We start from the raw sequence: 16,622 nt of genomic DNA, 5'->3' as shown, positions 1-16,622 counted from the left end.
TTCGTAAAATGCATTGTGAGGGTACGAGATTTTCCAGATATTTTGTACCAAAAGATGGGAAATAAACAATTTCCTTGACTGAAAGTGAAATCTCGTACTAATTTTGAATATAAATGAGCAAGGTTTATTACTAGAATCATACTCATATTTGTTATCCAGAATAATCGTTCAGAATGTAAAGACCGGCCGGGGTGGCCGAGCGGTTCTGGGCGCTACCGTCTGGAAGCGCGCGATCGCTACGGTCGCAGGTTCGAATCCTGCCTCGGGCATGGATGTGTGTGATGTCCTTAGGTTAGTCAGGTTTAAGTAGTTCTAAGTTCTAGGGGACTGATGACCTCAGAAGTTAAGTTCCATAGTGCTCAGAGCCATTCTTTTAAAAGAGAGAGAGAGACATTATTATGCAAGAAGTATTTGGGGAAAAGTCCTGTCTGTGTTTTTTATTATTTTCATGAGGTATTCCGCCTGATCTCCGTGCCGTTGCAAGAGAGTTGAAGATGTACTTGAAGTCTTGACAGGCAAAGTACTTAAAAGATGACAAAAAGTCTTCTGCGCCAGCCACGCTTGTAAGGAATACCAATGACCAGAAGTTTATATCAGTAAAGTGTATATGTGTATATTGAAAAAAAAATTGTTATTCGTTACACAGAAGGTCTCCTGTAACAAGATGATTCTCATCTAATATGTGTTGTATTTAAAGGCGCGATAAAAGCCTTAAAAGATCGTCATTTGCCAAGTCCTGGTTTTTAGTAAAAATTAAGATAGTCTACAGAGAAGAAGAATATTTAACAAGTCTGGTGTGAGAAGACTACTCCGATCTGAGGATCACAATGAGGTGACCTAAAATATAAACGAACCCTCGCAGCATGAAAAGGGCAGATAAAGGAAAGTTGGTGGTGGTGGTGGTGGTTGTTAGTGTTTAACGTCCCGTTGACAACGAGGTCATTAGACACGGAGCGCAAGCTCGGGTTAGAGAAGGATTGGGAAGGAAATCGGCCGTGCCCTTTCAAAGGAACCATCCCGGCATTTACCTGAAACGATTTAGGGAAATCACGGAAAACCTAAATCAGGATGGCCGGAGACGGGATTGAACCGTCGTCCTCCCGAATGCGAGTCCAGTGTGCTAACCACTGCGCCACCTCGCTCGGTAAAGGAAAGTTGCAAATAAATTTCGAGGTAGGTATTGTAAAGCGTACACGAGAACTTTGTATATATCAGATACTTTCATTATTTTACGTTGACGTTTTAGACGTTCTGAAGTAATAAGGTCTTCGTAAAAACAATGGAAGCAGTATTTTCTCAGTAACATGTTATAAACGCCGTGCCGGCCGGTGTGGCCCTAGCGGTTCTAGGCGCTTCAGTCTGGAACCGCGCGACCGTTACGGTCGCAGGTTCGAATCCTGCCTCGGGCATGGATGTGTGTGATGTCCTTAGGTTAGTTAGGTTTAAGTAGTTCTAAGGGACTGATGACAGTCCCCTAGTGCTCAGAGCCATTTGAACCATTTTTTTATAAACGCCGCAGTTTTAAAATTACATGGTTATTTTAAGGTTTCTAAACAGAAACAAACTCGGTTTTCATTTATAGGAGGTTCTCTCCCATTGCACAGTTTGGCAGTAAACCACGCGTAACGCATCATTTCGCCAAATATTGGTGAGGATAGCATGAGACTTACAACATAATGTATTTTGATGCAGCCTTCTCGTGATGCGTTTTCTTTCTCTCTCTCGACGAGATAAAAGCAGTTTTAAAGCTTTCTAATTAAAACTTAAGCTGGCGATAAAAACAGACATCGCTGAATTGCACTAGCGATGGTAATCGCTTTTCATTTCGTCGTATAACTGTCTATTGTTTGTCCTCCCCAAGATTCAGTTAACAGAAGAATTTAGGTCTCTAACACACAGGGCTACATCACATCAGATACAGTATATCTTGGTTTATTTGCAGTTGAAGTAACGTAAAAACTGAAAATAAACGGGGGCCCGACCCTACGACCCTGGTATCAAATTCAGTATAAACGTTATGATGTGGAACCTGCCAACGGAACAAACATAGAACACTTATATACAACTACAAAAGTAATTACCAATAATATTTATATGGCTACATGTAACCTTTTCTTCAAAAACGATAATAATCCCTTCTCAAGAATTCTTCCACAACATAGGAAGAGATTTTAAGGAGAAACATGTATTCTAGATCTGAAAACACTTCTGCTCTGTGTCAGGCATTTTATTTCCACCGGCTGATTCTCAAGAATTTTAAAGTTGCGTATTTCAACCCTTTCTGTACCAAATTTAGATTCATTAAAGGGTAATGCACATCATTCTACGTTCAAGAGTTGTACTTGTGAATATCTCTCTTACCGTCCAACTTAGATGGACTGTTGATAGGAAATTTCGTAAGGGAATAAATCTACTGTGAAGTTGATGTAACACCACATATAATTCTAGTTACTTTCTTTTGTGCAACTTATAATTTATACCTAAGCGGCGTGTTAACTCGGAACACTATTCCACAACAGATCAGCGAATGAATATACGCAAAATATGTCAACTTACTTATTCTACATCCCCAGAGTTGGGAATTACTCTTACTGCAAACGTAGCCGAGCATTTTGCAGGTCTGATACATGTTTTCTGCAGTTTAAGTTTTTACCAGGATCACACCTAAGAACTTACAATTTTCTACGATGTTTCTTATTTCTTGTTAGTGCACAAGGTTAATAGGAGATGAGATATTTTTGGCAGTACAAAAGTGGATGAGCAGAGTTTCTGGAAAGTTTAAAGCTAGCCCATTTGAGTGAAGCAATTCAGTATCCTTCACAAAACATCATTTGGTATTTTCGCTGTCCATGCTTGTCTGTTCAGCTTCACAACAATGCTGTGCAGTTTGGCACCTAAACTATGGAAGAGTGGTTTTAAGAGAGCATCCCTTTCACGAAAAAACAATCTGGAAACACTAACAGAATGTAGGGACAAGCAATGACAATAGATAGGAGATAAGAATAATGACGCCTTCAGTCACAAATTTTCGTGTTTTATTAAATTACATGATGCCAGATGTAAATCATTTCAATTCATTAGTTACATCTGCTCTTGGGCGGGGTGATGTGAAATGTACATTTCTGTTGTGAGAAGGTTAGGTGTTCAGTTTCGAAAACTCCCCAATCAAACAACGAGTGAAGGCGCTTTGAGTGTTGTGATGCGCAATTACTGAATGGATAAATCACCCTTTATTGGCATTACAGTGTTAAAAGTGTTCTTCCTGGCTCTGTTCTTCTCGCTACATGAACATACGTTACGCATCACCACGCTCAAGAGCAAGTGCACTGTGTGATTTAATAAAGCGCGGCTTCCTGTTGCATCAGCACTGCCAACGCAGGCCAACGGGGCGGTGCCAATACGGAATGACGCTACGAGTGCTGCAGTTTGTTTTATAATAAAATATGTGACTGTTAATTATGTTTTTTTGAACCACCATCAATCAACATTCTCATGAGAATACACCGCCTCAACTTAACCCTGACCAGGGCCTTTGCAGACACTTTGAGACTGGAGCACCTTTGCAGAAATGATAAAGAATAAGTCTTCTGGAGGGAATTACCTGGTTGAAATGTTACTGTTTCTGCGAGATTGATTAGAAGAAAACATGAGGCACAACTGACAAGAACTTACCAGCAGTTTAGCTACTCCTTTCTGTGATCGCAGGTAAATCAGCTCTTAACTGCAAAACTGTCTGTCTACTTTGCCGTTGGCATCAGATCTCGCAAACGAAAAGAGGTGTTTCAAATGAGAAGTGGTTAGGTTATTTAGGGACAGAGAGAAGGGCTACAGAAGTAACGGAGATCCTGCACACTGAATTAGAATTTGTTTATTGCTCTTAAAAACGATGAAACAACTGAGACAGCCTTCACAATGTGAGAACAGCCAAGAATGCACAATTCCAGAATAAAACCCCAGCAGGCTGTCCACGAAAAATTGATAAATGAATTGTATAAGGAATTAAAAGTGAGAATTCGCTACGTTTTTAAACCTTCCGGATAGCCGAGCGCCGTTAACGCAACGCCGGCCGGAGTGGCCGAGTGGCCGAGTGGTTCTAGGCGCTACAGCAGGCTCGTCCAAACTGTGCTCCTGGGGCGCTAGCGCCCGCGATCGCCCGCGGCCAGCGCCCCGGGCGAATTCGTGCGTTGTCGCAGTGGCCGAGCCGTGTCGCTCAGCTGGCCGTGCGGACCGCCCGACCGGCCGCCGCGCCTCTCGACCTTATGCCATTATAAGAAACAACCAAGGGTTTGGATATTTTTCTATCCGTGGAAAACGTGTTGGAGTCAATGGGTTTAAAATGGGAACGCCTGACCAGTGTAACAACGGATGGAGCCCCTGCGATACGAGGGATACGCACTGGATTCCTGTCAAAAATGGCTGAAGTCGGCTGTTCCTTATTCGCGGCACTCCTTTGTCTGATATACCAGGAGGCACTTTGTGCAAAGATTGTCAACATAAAAAATGTTATGGACACAGTTCATCGAACGGTTAATTATCTTCGATCGCATGGACTCACGCATCGCCAATGTAAAGAATTTCTAGCTGACATCGAAGCGGAATACCCGGACATCCCCTACCACACCGAAGTAAGATGGCTGAGCAGAGGAAAGGTGCTTCATCGGTTTTTCTCCTTGAGGGGTGAAATAAATACCTTTTTGAAAAGAAAGGAAGTCCAGAAGAATTACTTTGTGATCCTAAGTGGGTCATTTAAATACTTTGAACATTTCACTCCAAGGCGAAAACCACTCTGTTGCTGATTTAGTGCAGACGATCCAAGCATTTAAAAAAAACTTATTTTGTGGGGAAAGTAGTTGCGCGAGAAGAATTGTGGACACTTTCCTGCACTAGACAGTGTTAAAGAAGATGTGGATTTTTCAGATTATGTTCAAATCATTTGCGAATTACAAGAACAGTTTGAAAACAGATTTTTGGAGAAAAGTGAGCTTCAATCGGCGTTATATATATTTGTTCGCCCGTTTTCCTTCGGGCAGAGGACGTCTGACAAGTGCTTCAACTAGAGCTGATTGACCTGCAGTGCGATATCCGCCTGAAGAACCGCTTTCTTATGTGTAAAACTTTTGATAACTTTTACAGATGTCTTCCACGAGAGAAATATCCTCTTTTGCACAAGCACGCTGCCAAATTTCTCTCAATGTTTGGTTCTATGTATATTTGTGAGCGCTTTCTCTCTCTTTTAAAGCTTGCTAAAACTAAGTACCGTTCATTACTTGGAGATAAAAATTTGACTATTTCTTTGAGGTTAGCAGTCTCACGGAATATTGTACCAACCCTAGACAAAATCGTTTCATCGAAAAAAAAAGTATGAAATGTTAATTCTCTTCTTTAACAATGTTGACTGTAAGAATTAAAGCGCTTTATAACCTTAATTCTATTTTTAATAAGTTTTCAAAATTGGTCAGTTAAAATTATTACGTACAAAACAGCAAACTAAAGATCCGATTTCTAAACTCTGAAAAGGTATAACAAAAAATATTTACTTGTAACTACTAACAGTAAGAACGAGACACTATATCCCTTACATAAAAGTATTTCTAAAATGGAATATTTTGTTTACGTTGCATCTGACCGCGGGACAGTCCAGCGCAGAGCAGTGCTGTGCGATCTCTCTCGCTCTCTCTCTCTCTCTCTCGCTCGCTCGCTCGCTCGCTCCTATGGCGACACTAGCGACACACGGTCGCGGACAGGGCGCTGAACTACACTGCCTTACGCCCGCGGGGCGCGGGCGCGCCCGCCGGGCGCAATTCTTGGATGAGCCTGCGCTACAGTCTGGAACTGCGCGACAGCTACGGTCGCAGGTTCGAATCATACCTCGGGCATGCATGTGTGTGATGTCCTTAGGTTAGTTAGGTTTAAGTAGTTCTAAGTTCTAGGGGACTGATGACCATAGCTGTTAAGAACCATAGTGCTCAGAGCCATTTGAACCATTTTTGAACCTAATCCCGAGCGGCATACCAACTTCAAGACACATCTCACCACATCTCTATTTTGCCCCTCATAAGACGTCAGCATTGCTGCGGCTCTCCAATATTGGAATAGCACCCCAGGGCTGTTTGTGATGGGGAAATCCTGTCCATACCTCGGCGTAGGTGTTCCATTGCTCTGATGTAATTATATTTCCCTAGACATGAACTGAGTCTCAACTTTATCTTCGATAATCATAGAAGCTTGCGAGGTGCCGGGGCTAAGCAGTGTATTTAACACTAAATTCTTCTAGAATCTTCATATATAATTGATGCTCTAAGCCTCCCCCTATTCTAACTCCGACTTTTGCTGTTGCACATGGATTAAAAAGAAACGCGAACTCACTGTAATTGATCCTGCAAGTGGAGTAGAAAAGAGTTTGGCGCCTGCAATAATTTAATTTGATAAATAAGTTAAATAAAGGAAAGTTTCATTAACGTAGTGAGAAATGAAAGGGTTGCTCTACCAATTAACTGAATGAAAGTTATGTCTGAAATAACAACATGATTTATTATGACTAAAATCAAAATACATGAAACGTTTACAATACACCAAATTGGCTCAAATTGGATACTCAAATAAATGCTGTGAAGGTGAAGTTGTCCCTAAACTAGATTGTGACATTTATGACGAAGTGGTATGTGGAGCCAATTCCTTGCAACTCAAATCCTTAGAGAAACACACAGCCAACCCAACATTAATTGCTGCTACAGTAGTGAGAACTCAGACAATGAACACCCAAGACAGAACAAAGTCAGAAAATGACGAACAGGAGCGCTCTGCTGAGCTCTGATTATCACCTAGGAAAATCCCTATCTGCCGGTGCTGCAGACATACATTACCAAACTGTCTTCTTACCTGCAAGAACACGATCCAGCGTACCGGAGGCGATGGCTGGTTGCTTCAACGTCCCATCGTGGTGATGATAATGTCGCGAGTATAGTGCGAAACAAATTATCCTGGTCTGGTTGTTCCAGACTAAAGACTTCCTAGCAATACAAATGGGCCTCTGAGGGAGACAAAGAAGGCTCGTCACACAATCACTGACTGTACAGTGATTGATTAAGCGAAGTCACACAGTAACTCCGATACAGTCAACTATAGCCAAAACTGCTCAAGACACAACATAGGTCGCTTGTAAGCAGAACACTCAATTGCCAACTGTACTCAGAAAGTTATGTTGAAGTCGAAACTTCAGCAACTTCGTCAAACAGTTATAATTAAATAAAAGTACATTAGACAGCCAACGGAAGGCAGGCTGTCCAGAGCAGCGAGAGCTCAGTCTTGTAACCTACTCCAACCGAAAGGCGAGAGCCGACCACCACAAGAGCACCCGTACAAACCAAACACAGAACATTCCCGCCCGCACGACAGTGGCCGTGGTCAAACATTCCAATCAGCAACTTGAAAACCGGCGGAAAATTCCACTCTATTGCCGAAGCACTACCATTCCACCAATGGAGATTCTTGGCGCCAATTTCTGCGCCGATTTTGCTATGTCACAGAGCTATGTCCTGAGCAAGCCAATCACAGTTACGATTTGGCAGAAAACGAGGGAATTTGCCCGCTAAGACTGCCTGGGGCCACAAGTCATTCCCACGCCTCGCTGGTAGCCTGCCAGAAAGTGTTTTTGCTAAGTTCCTGCGAAGTAACGGAATCTCTAGCCCAGCTGCTCCTTCAGGCCCCTGCGGGCGTGTCTCCGCCGCTCTACTGACGATGTCGGCGTCTGGAAAGCATTCACTCGACTCCCTCACACCCGTCGGCTTAACCCTTTCGAGATCAGCAGTGCCCGCCTGTCACCGGACCACCCGGGTGACAAGAGACGCTGCGTGGGAAGTCCGTGTGTGAAGGACTAGCAACTTTTCACCACATGCAATTAGAGAGGAAAATAGAATTACTCAGAGTAAGATAGAAATATGAGAGGGGGCTTCTGCCACCTCTCATAGCCCCTATTCCATTTTAGATTATAATTGGGGAGCTGTTGGCTCACTTATGAGCAAGGTAGTGAGTCAATCGCCCAAGAACAATCTTGCAAACTGACTCCACATGCCGCACTCTATTAAAAAAAATCACAGCAACTGAAAAATACAGCTCATAGAGGGAGGATTATTTATGATGTAGCCAACTTCACCTTCTTAATATGGAACTCTAACACTCACATCACACATCCATACCCTGGAGCCCCTTCCAAACACCGATTCACACAGACATTCGTGCTCTAAATATGGCCCGGGCACATGAGCCAAATATGGAGCAGTTTATTCTTTACAGTCAGAGTTGCAGTGCTCTGTAATTAAATGCCCAAGATGTTACAACAATTTCAATCATTAAATTAACCTGAACTCAATCACACATGATAAGATTTAAGTTAACAATCTCTTTGTGAGCTTTCAGAATCCAATTACAACCTCTGATTCATTCTGTCTCCCTGCAGCAAGAATAACCTTTACAAATGTACCCTGAACTGATGGTCCATTCACAATGACAGTGGTGGTATCTGCTTCAGTTTATGGGGATTTCAGGCACACTGTTTGCATACACACAACAAAAAAATTCAGAATACAAAAAAACGTGGTGTAGAGAACAATACAGTAATTTGTAATTTGTGCACCCTACTCTATCACTTACATAAGATTTACACTGCAAATTCACAAACACGTACAAGGTATAACATACATTACAAAAATAACACTAGAGAAAGAAATTTAAGAAAAAAAACAAAGTTCATAGGGTGTCAAGTTGTGCTTGCACATTGCACAATGTTCACGACTGTGCTGAGAATGAGGCACTAAATCACATTGTTGGAAATATTCGAAGCACTTCACAAATTCGTTAGTTTCTCTGAGGGGGTTGGTCTGTTGAGTCATATGCATTGATGCACGTGGTTCCATGTCTTGAGCGTCGGAGGGGGGGCTTTTGGGATGGGGCCACAGTACTGACATCACATAGGGCTAAACGTCGGCTGTTGTTGCTATGTTGTTGCAACAGCAATAGGGTGTGCTGGAGCATCTGCAGTACTCTGTTAAGATTGCAGCAAGACTCACGCATATGATCACAGCAGTACGGTAGGAAGACATAGTGATAGGCTCTCCTCACGTCGATTAATTGTCTCTGAGGTCTACTAGTTGGGATATATCACTAGTCCAGGTCTCTTCTCTCCCTGGACAGTACTTCACATTTCCCAATATTGCAGTTCGACGCGGGATGATGGCACGTGGAATGACTCCGCAAGTGTGTGAGGTCAGCCATACAGGATCAAACTAGAAGCGACGATTGCTACAACTGCTCTCTAAGTGAGAGGAGAAGATAGAAATGGGACAATTCATTTGTTAGAGTTTGTGGCACGATACTGCTTTGTGTATGCAGATTGGCCAATGCTAGTGAGTTGTAAAAACTCAAATAGGTGATTATATAGCGTCCCTTTCTGTCCTGAGGCACATGAGGCGCAGGTTCTGACACCTTATGTGATCTTCGTGTACTCATGACAACGTGGTCTGCCACAGGGAATCCCTCCAAACAGCTGCCGCGCCCAGAGAGCTAGCTGGCTGTTGCGTGCTGGTCGCGTGTCAGTGTCAACGGCCAGCCACACTTTCGCTTGTGGTCCGGCGAGGGCTGTCTGCCGCCTAATCCCTCAGGTATACGGCCCGGTGACTGTCAGCTTGTAGGACCGGACGCTGCCGCACCCTTCTCGTCAGGTGGCGCGCTGACGCACCCCTTCTTGCAGATAGCCGATGACCTCTTGTTTTTTGCTCCGGCCGGCCTCTGCATTGCCACGATTCCCATCATCTGCACAGTTCTGACAAAAATCTTATGCCTAACTTTTTCCAATGACCTTCTATGTTATAATAAATTTACATAACGATACATTGATGGTCTGTCATTTCAGACACTCTTATTTTAATTTTATAGTTATCAATCTATGGCTATCATTATAACAAAATCTTGGTATATCTAATCTAGACATGGAAATAATCTATCTTGATATTTGTGTAGAGACCGATCTCACTACCATACATGGTGTGTGACGCTATATTGGATGAACAACTAAATGTGCGGGCCCGCACTAATATTACTATTAATCATATAGATCGACAGTAGACATGCTCAGGAATTAACTACCATTTGCCAACAATCTACATTCTATGTCTTTTGAATACATTATGTTATTATGCAGGTCGAAGTTTTACTGTGCTATAAAGAACATGCAACTATTCTAATTTCGCTCGCCCGTCGTCCCTCCATCTCGGGTCTGTGGTTTGGTGACCTGAAAAATAGCATCCCAACAGGTGCTCGTCAAACACTTGTGGTAGAAAACCCCCACAATATTAAGGATCTAGTTATTGTTAAATCCTAAAGTTTAACTTTTCCTAGTATATGGTACTCTCTATCACTCCTTTTTTTACTTTTTTATTTTAAAAAAAATTTTTTTTACCTTATACAACACTCTTACTTAGTTCCTGTAACGCTGAGATGTCTCGCTGCTCGCCGCTATTGACGACAGTGATTTGCGCTCCGTACGACATAGCTTCCGAGTTCTCACTACGCCTGACTGAAACTCAAGACACTGGGTTAGCCATGGCTATACAAGACAATAAATTTATAGTTGCAACTTCTTTTTCTATGTGATGCGGTTTTCGCGATCAAAGCACACCTTTCCAGAGGCAATGTAATATGACCAAGCCAGGACTGGTTCCTGTTGAGGATTCCGTCGCCCACCACACACCAGCTACACAGTATGTCACGAATCTCCAAGTATAATACCTTGGTTATTCATCTGTGACAGTCACAAGCAGCACGCTAAATCCCCAACAATCACTTTGGCATGGTAGGCTTTATGCCCGCATTTCTACCTTCTAGGGCACCATTGGAATCAAACGCTCACAGGTTCACAGCGACTTGCAAGACAACGATGGTGGCGCATCACTGTAAAAACTATACTGCCCATATTCATCCTCTAAATCACGCAGTATACCACAATCTTGCACTGCACTGACGCGTGCCTGCAAGCATTGGTATGAACGTCTCACGAACTGGTTGTGGCTGCTATGGAGCGTATCACGACTTCTCAGAACGCTTCTAAGAGCACGTTCTTGTATGCACCCGTTTGTGCGACATCTCCTCATTCATCATTATCCCTCAACATGGACACCAGACACTAATGGACGAAAACATTGCTCACGGAAAGGTAGTGTCTCCTACTCCATCGAAATTGGAAGTCGCGAACATAAACAAAAAAAGGATAGCAGCAGTAAATTCTTATGCGAGACAACGCAGCGTGTTAATACTTTAGCAATCTTAATCTATTAATGCAACGATTATTGTTCCCCGAAGAAAGGTTCATATATTTGCCTATTCTACTATGTACACCACTTACACTACTACGATAGCAAGGTTCATGTATTTGCCCATTCTACTGTGTTCACCACTTACACTACTACTATTCCACGAACTCCTTTATGTGAGAGATGTGGTGGAGTCCTATGGACTTCTTTCCTTTCAGCGTCTCCAATTCATAAGCATTGTGGTGAGCTGCTCTCCCTATACGGTACGGGCTGTTGTAAACAGAATAGAATTTTTGGCATTTCATTTTTTGTTTGTTAGAGAGTCGGAAAGACTTCACGAGCACCCTTTGTCCAATTTGGAAGTGCCGTAGACGAGCTCCCCTGTCGGCACGTCTCTTCATGACCTCTGCTGCAGCCCGTATCATCTTGAGAGTCAAATCTACTACGGCTCGGTGCTGCGTTCGAGCCCTTGGTGGGAAGTTTACGACCTCGGTTATCAAGTCCTTAGGAATCTGGTTTTTCAGTACTGTAATGGGTGCCAATTTTGTTATCCCATGGGGTGCCTCATTGATCACCTCCTGGAAGTCTTTAAGGAAAACGACCCATGTAGTGTGCTGTTCGTTACAGTACAACCGGCACAAGTTTCCGAGTTCCTTAATAACCCGTTCTGCAGCATTCGAGCTCGGATGGTGTGAAGATATAAAAATGGGTTCAATTTTACATCGACGCAACGTCTCCTTAAACTGTGGCCCGTTATCACAAATAATTCTACTCACATGACCAATCTGTGGTAGGAAATCCCGGATTAGGGCTCGTGATCAGTTCGTCCTGTCGCCCTCTTCAGTGCCGTAAAGGTAACGTAGTTGGACGTTAGTTCAACAAACACTAATACGTAAGTATATCCTCTTCTTGTTCTTGGCAAAGGCCCCATCAAATCTGTTGCTGCTAATTGTCTTAATTTGGTTGGTACGATTGGGTATAATGGTGCCTGCATGCTCACAGTGGTGTGCTTAGCCTTCTGGCAGTCTTTACACACCGACAGTACCCTCCGAATTCGACGCTCCATGTTTCGAAAGTAACACATGGTCCTTAGCTTGAGATTGCACTTGCGTGGTCCGAAGTGTCCATAGCTGAGGTGAGTATGCCATATAACCTTGTTTATTAGGTGTTCAGGGATGCATACCCCCCAATCAGTGTCCTTGGCGTAATTTCGGTGGAAAATTATGCCTTTCGGCAAGAGGTAGAACTGCCTGACGGTGGCGTGTCTTCTGTCTATCCATTTCTGCTTCAATAACACTAGAGCAGGGTCCTTGTCTTGCTCCTTCTTGATGTCCTGCATACTACAGGTAATAAAATTTTCAAAGGCTACTTTCTGCATATAGAAAAGGCAGTAGTGATATTTGTAGTGGACTGACAAGGCATCCCGTACACAGTGACGGGTAGCCGAAAGAAAGGCACGCGTACACACACGCCCACTGGCGTGAATTCTGGAACAGGATAAGTAGTGAATTCTGATAAGAAAAGTATGCAGCTCCTCGAATACTTAACTTTTATTTAGTTCATGTGAATACAGCATTCTTGATGAGACGTTTCATACGATAACTATCAAACTATGTAAGGCTAATGGCGCCTTGCTAGGTCGTAGCCATGGACTTAGCTGAAGGCTATTCTAACTGTCTCTCGCCAAATGAGAGGAAGGCTTCGTCAGTGTAGTCGCTAGCAAAGTCGTCGTACAACTGGGGCGAGTGCTCGTCCGTATTCGAGACCTGCCTTGTGGTGGCGCTCGGTCTGCGATCACACAGTGGCGACACGCGGGTCAGACATGTACTAAATGGACCGCGGCCGATTTAAGCTACCACCTAGCAAGTGTGGTGTCTGGCGGTGACACCACATTCCTCCCCCGCAAATCGACGAACGGTCGTGTTATAAGGCTTCCGCCCGCCGTGGGGAGGACCCCATGTTGACGTATGCGATGAGGTGGGGAGCCTAACAAAAGGCGAGGCTGTGCCACCCGCACCCGGCCATTCGGTCCGAGGGGAGCTAGGAAACGCCTGAAAACCTAGTCCAGGGTGCACGTCAACATGCGGTGTATGCGCCCGTAAAGAGCCAGGAGGGGCCGAAGGGTCGACCTCCATTGCGTCGGGGTACCCGACGCGCGATGACGTCATGTGGTCCGGAGCGGGCAAGAGTTCCATGGCGGAGGACGGCTGGTCACGGGAAGCGATCGGCGGCGCGTGACCCAGGGAGGCGCTTGGCGGCTGCAGCGAAGCGTCCACTGCGGGCGGCGCCGGCTGGAGAACAGGCGGCGGCGGCGGCGGCTGCAAAGAGCAACAACGCGTCCTCCCTAGAATGCGACTCTTTCAACTTCAACATCTGGGACTTGAAAGTCCGGACAAATCGTTCAGCGGCACCGTTTGACTGAGGCGAAAACGGCGCGGATGTCAGATGTTGAATACCATTGGCCTGGCAGAATGACTGAAATTCTGCGGACATGAATTGTGGGCCATTGTCGGAAACAATAGTCTGCGGAAGACCTTCAATGCAAAATATGGCAGACAACGCTTGGATGGTGGCAGATGACGTCGTGGAAGACATCCGGACAACAAAAGGAAAATTACTGAAGGCATCTACCAGAACCAACCATCGAGCATTCCAGAATGGACCAGCAAAATCGATGTGCAAGCGTTGCCAAGGGAAAGTTGCTTTGGGCCATGCAAAGACTTTCCGCGGCGCTGCGGATTGTTGTTCGGCACACGCCAAGCAAGAAGAACACATATTCGTAATCGCAGCATCGATTCCGAACCAAGTACAGTGCTGACGAGCAAGCTGTTTCGTTCGCACTATACCCCAATGGCCTTGGTGAAGAAACCGTAAAACAGAGGACTGTAACGAACGTGGGACCACGACTCTGGACTGATCAGTATCAGAACGCAACAACAAAACACCACGTCGAACAAAAAGTCTCTCCTTGTGAGCAAAAAATCGGCGAACCAACGGATCCTCGATCCGAGACTTTGACAAAGGCCATTGCGTAGCAACAAAACGCAAAACGGTAGCAAGGACCGGGTCAGCAGCTGTGGCTGTAGCTACACGACGAAAATCAATCGGAAACGATTCGACCACTTCATCGGTTTCCGAATCAATGAACATGCAAGCAAGTTCGGAAGAATCGAATGCTTTATCCTCAGCAACAGGCAAACGGGACAACGCATCGGCGTTTCCGTGCTTAGCAGTGGACCGATACAAGATATCGTAGCGGTACTGCGAGAGGAAAATTGACCAGCGAATGAATTTCTGCGCTGTACGCGGAGGTACAGGCTTGTGCGGATGAAAAAGCGACGTCAAAGGTTTGTGGTCTGTGATGATGGTAAAGTGACGACCATACAAGAAATCATGGAACTTAGTAACACCAAACACGAGAGCCAAAGCTTCTTTCTCTATCTGGGAATAATTTCTTTGGGCAGACGAGAGCAATTTGGACGCAAAGGCAATAGGGCGATCATGCAAGCCAACTTTGTGCGCAAGCACAGCACCGATCCCGAAATCCGATGCATCTACCATCAACAAAAGGGGTTTCTGGGGATCGAATGGCGTAAGGCAAGTATTAGAAAGCAACGCCGATTTCAACTGGCGAAAGGCGCGTTCGCATTCCGTCGTCCAGACGAACGGAACACCCTTACGGTGTAAGCTATGAAGCGGAGCTGAAATGGAAGAGGCATTGCGCAGAAAGCGATGATAATAGTTAAGTTTACCCAACACACTCTGTAGCTGCTCCACATTTTGTGGCGAAGGCAAATCTTGTATGGCACGGAGGTGCTCTGGATTCGGATGTATGCCTTGGGCATTGATGACATATCCCATCCTCGTCGCCAATGTAGTGGACTGACAAGGCAGCCCGTACACAGTGACGGGTCGCCGAAAGAAAGGCACGCGTACACACACGCCGACTGGCGTGAATTCTGGAACAGGATAAGTAGTGAATTCTAATAAGGAAAGTATGCAGCTCCTCGAATACTTAACTTTTATTTAGTTCATGTGAATACAGCATTCTTGATGAGACGTTTCATACGATAACTATCAAACTATGTAAGGCTAATGGCGCCTTGCTAGGTCGTAGCCATGGACTTAGCTGAAGGCTATTCTAACTGTCTCTCGGCAAATGAGAGGAAGCTTCGTCAGTGTAGTCGCTAGCAAAGTCGTCGTACAACTGGGGCGAGTGCTCGTCCGTATCTCGAGACTTGCCTTGTGGTGGCGCTTGGTCTGCGATTACACAGTGGCGACACGCGGGTCCGACATGTACTAAATGGACCGCGGCCGATTTAAGCTACCACCTAGCAAGTGTGGTGTCTGGCGGTGACACCACAATTTTCCTCCAGATCTTCTTCCATGTTGTGCTCAAATCCGATCGGTTACCGTGATAAGGCGGCTGCAATAATGTTCTGACTGGCGGGGATATATTCTATCGAAAAATTGTACTGCTGCAGATATGATGCCCACCTAATGAGCCGCCTGTGATTAAGCTTTGCAGTCATCAGGAGCTCGAGTGCCTTGTGGTCTGTGTAGACCCTCGTCTTGCGACCAAAAAGAAGGTATCTGAATTTTTCAAACGCCCATACAATAGCCAGCGCCTCTAACTCGGTTACTGAGTAATTCCTCTCACTCTTGGCTAGTACTCTGCTACCAAACGCAGTTGTCTTCCACACCCTGTTTCCTTCATGTACATACTCTTGGAACACCATGACACCCAGACCTGAGTATACTCTGTCCGTTACTATGCAAAGCTCTTCTGCTAAATCAGGGTGTGAGAGGATGGGTGCTTGTAATAATGTGAATTTTAATGCTTTCCATTCGGATTCGGTCGCCTCATCCCATTCCCAAGGAATCTTCTTTCCTGTAAGTTGATGCAACCTAGGACTGCTCTGAGTTTTGACCTGTATAAAGCGGTTGTAAAAATTTATGATCCCTAAGAACCCCCTTAACTGCTTCTTTGTCGTAGGAATGGGGAACTTTTCAATCGCTTCGATCTTTTCGGGATTTGGCGCAATGCCCTCACCCGTGATGATACGTCTTAGAAATTTGACAGAGGACGTCCCAAAATTCGATTTTTCGATATTGATAGTCACTCTGTATTCCTTGAATGTCGCAAGGAGTTCACCGCGGACCGCATTGTGCTCTCCCCAAGATTTCTCCGCGATCATCAAATCGTCCACATAGCTGGTGACATGACATTTCAAATTATCGCTTAGTATGCCGTCCTGCCCCCGAATGAATGCGGCAGACGAAATGTTCAAACCAAATGGTAGACGACGAAACCGGTAA

The sequence above is a fragment of the Schistocerca piceifrons genome, chromosome 4 (assembly GCF_021461385.2).
Source record: "Schistocerca piceifrons isolate TAMUIC-IGC-003096 chromosome 4, iqSchPice1.1, whole genome shotgun sequence".
NCBI classification, from domain to species: domain Eukaryota; kingdom Metazoa; phylum Arthropoda; class Insecta; order Orthoptera; family Acrididae; genus Schistocerca; species Schistocerca piceifrons.
The sequence above is the reverse complement of the archived record's forward strand: the minus strand, read 5'-3'. Positions refer to the sequence as shown.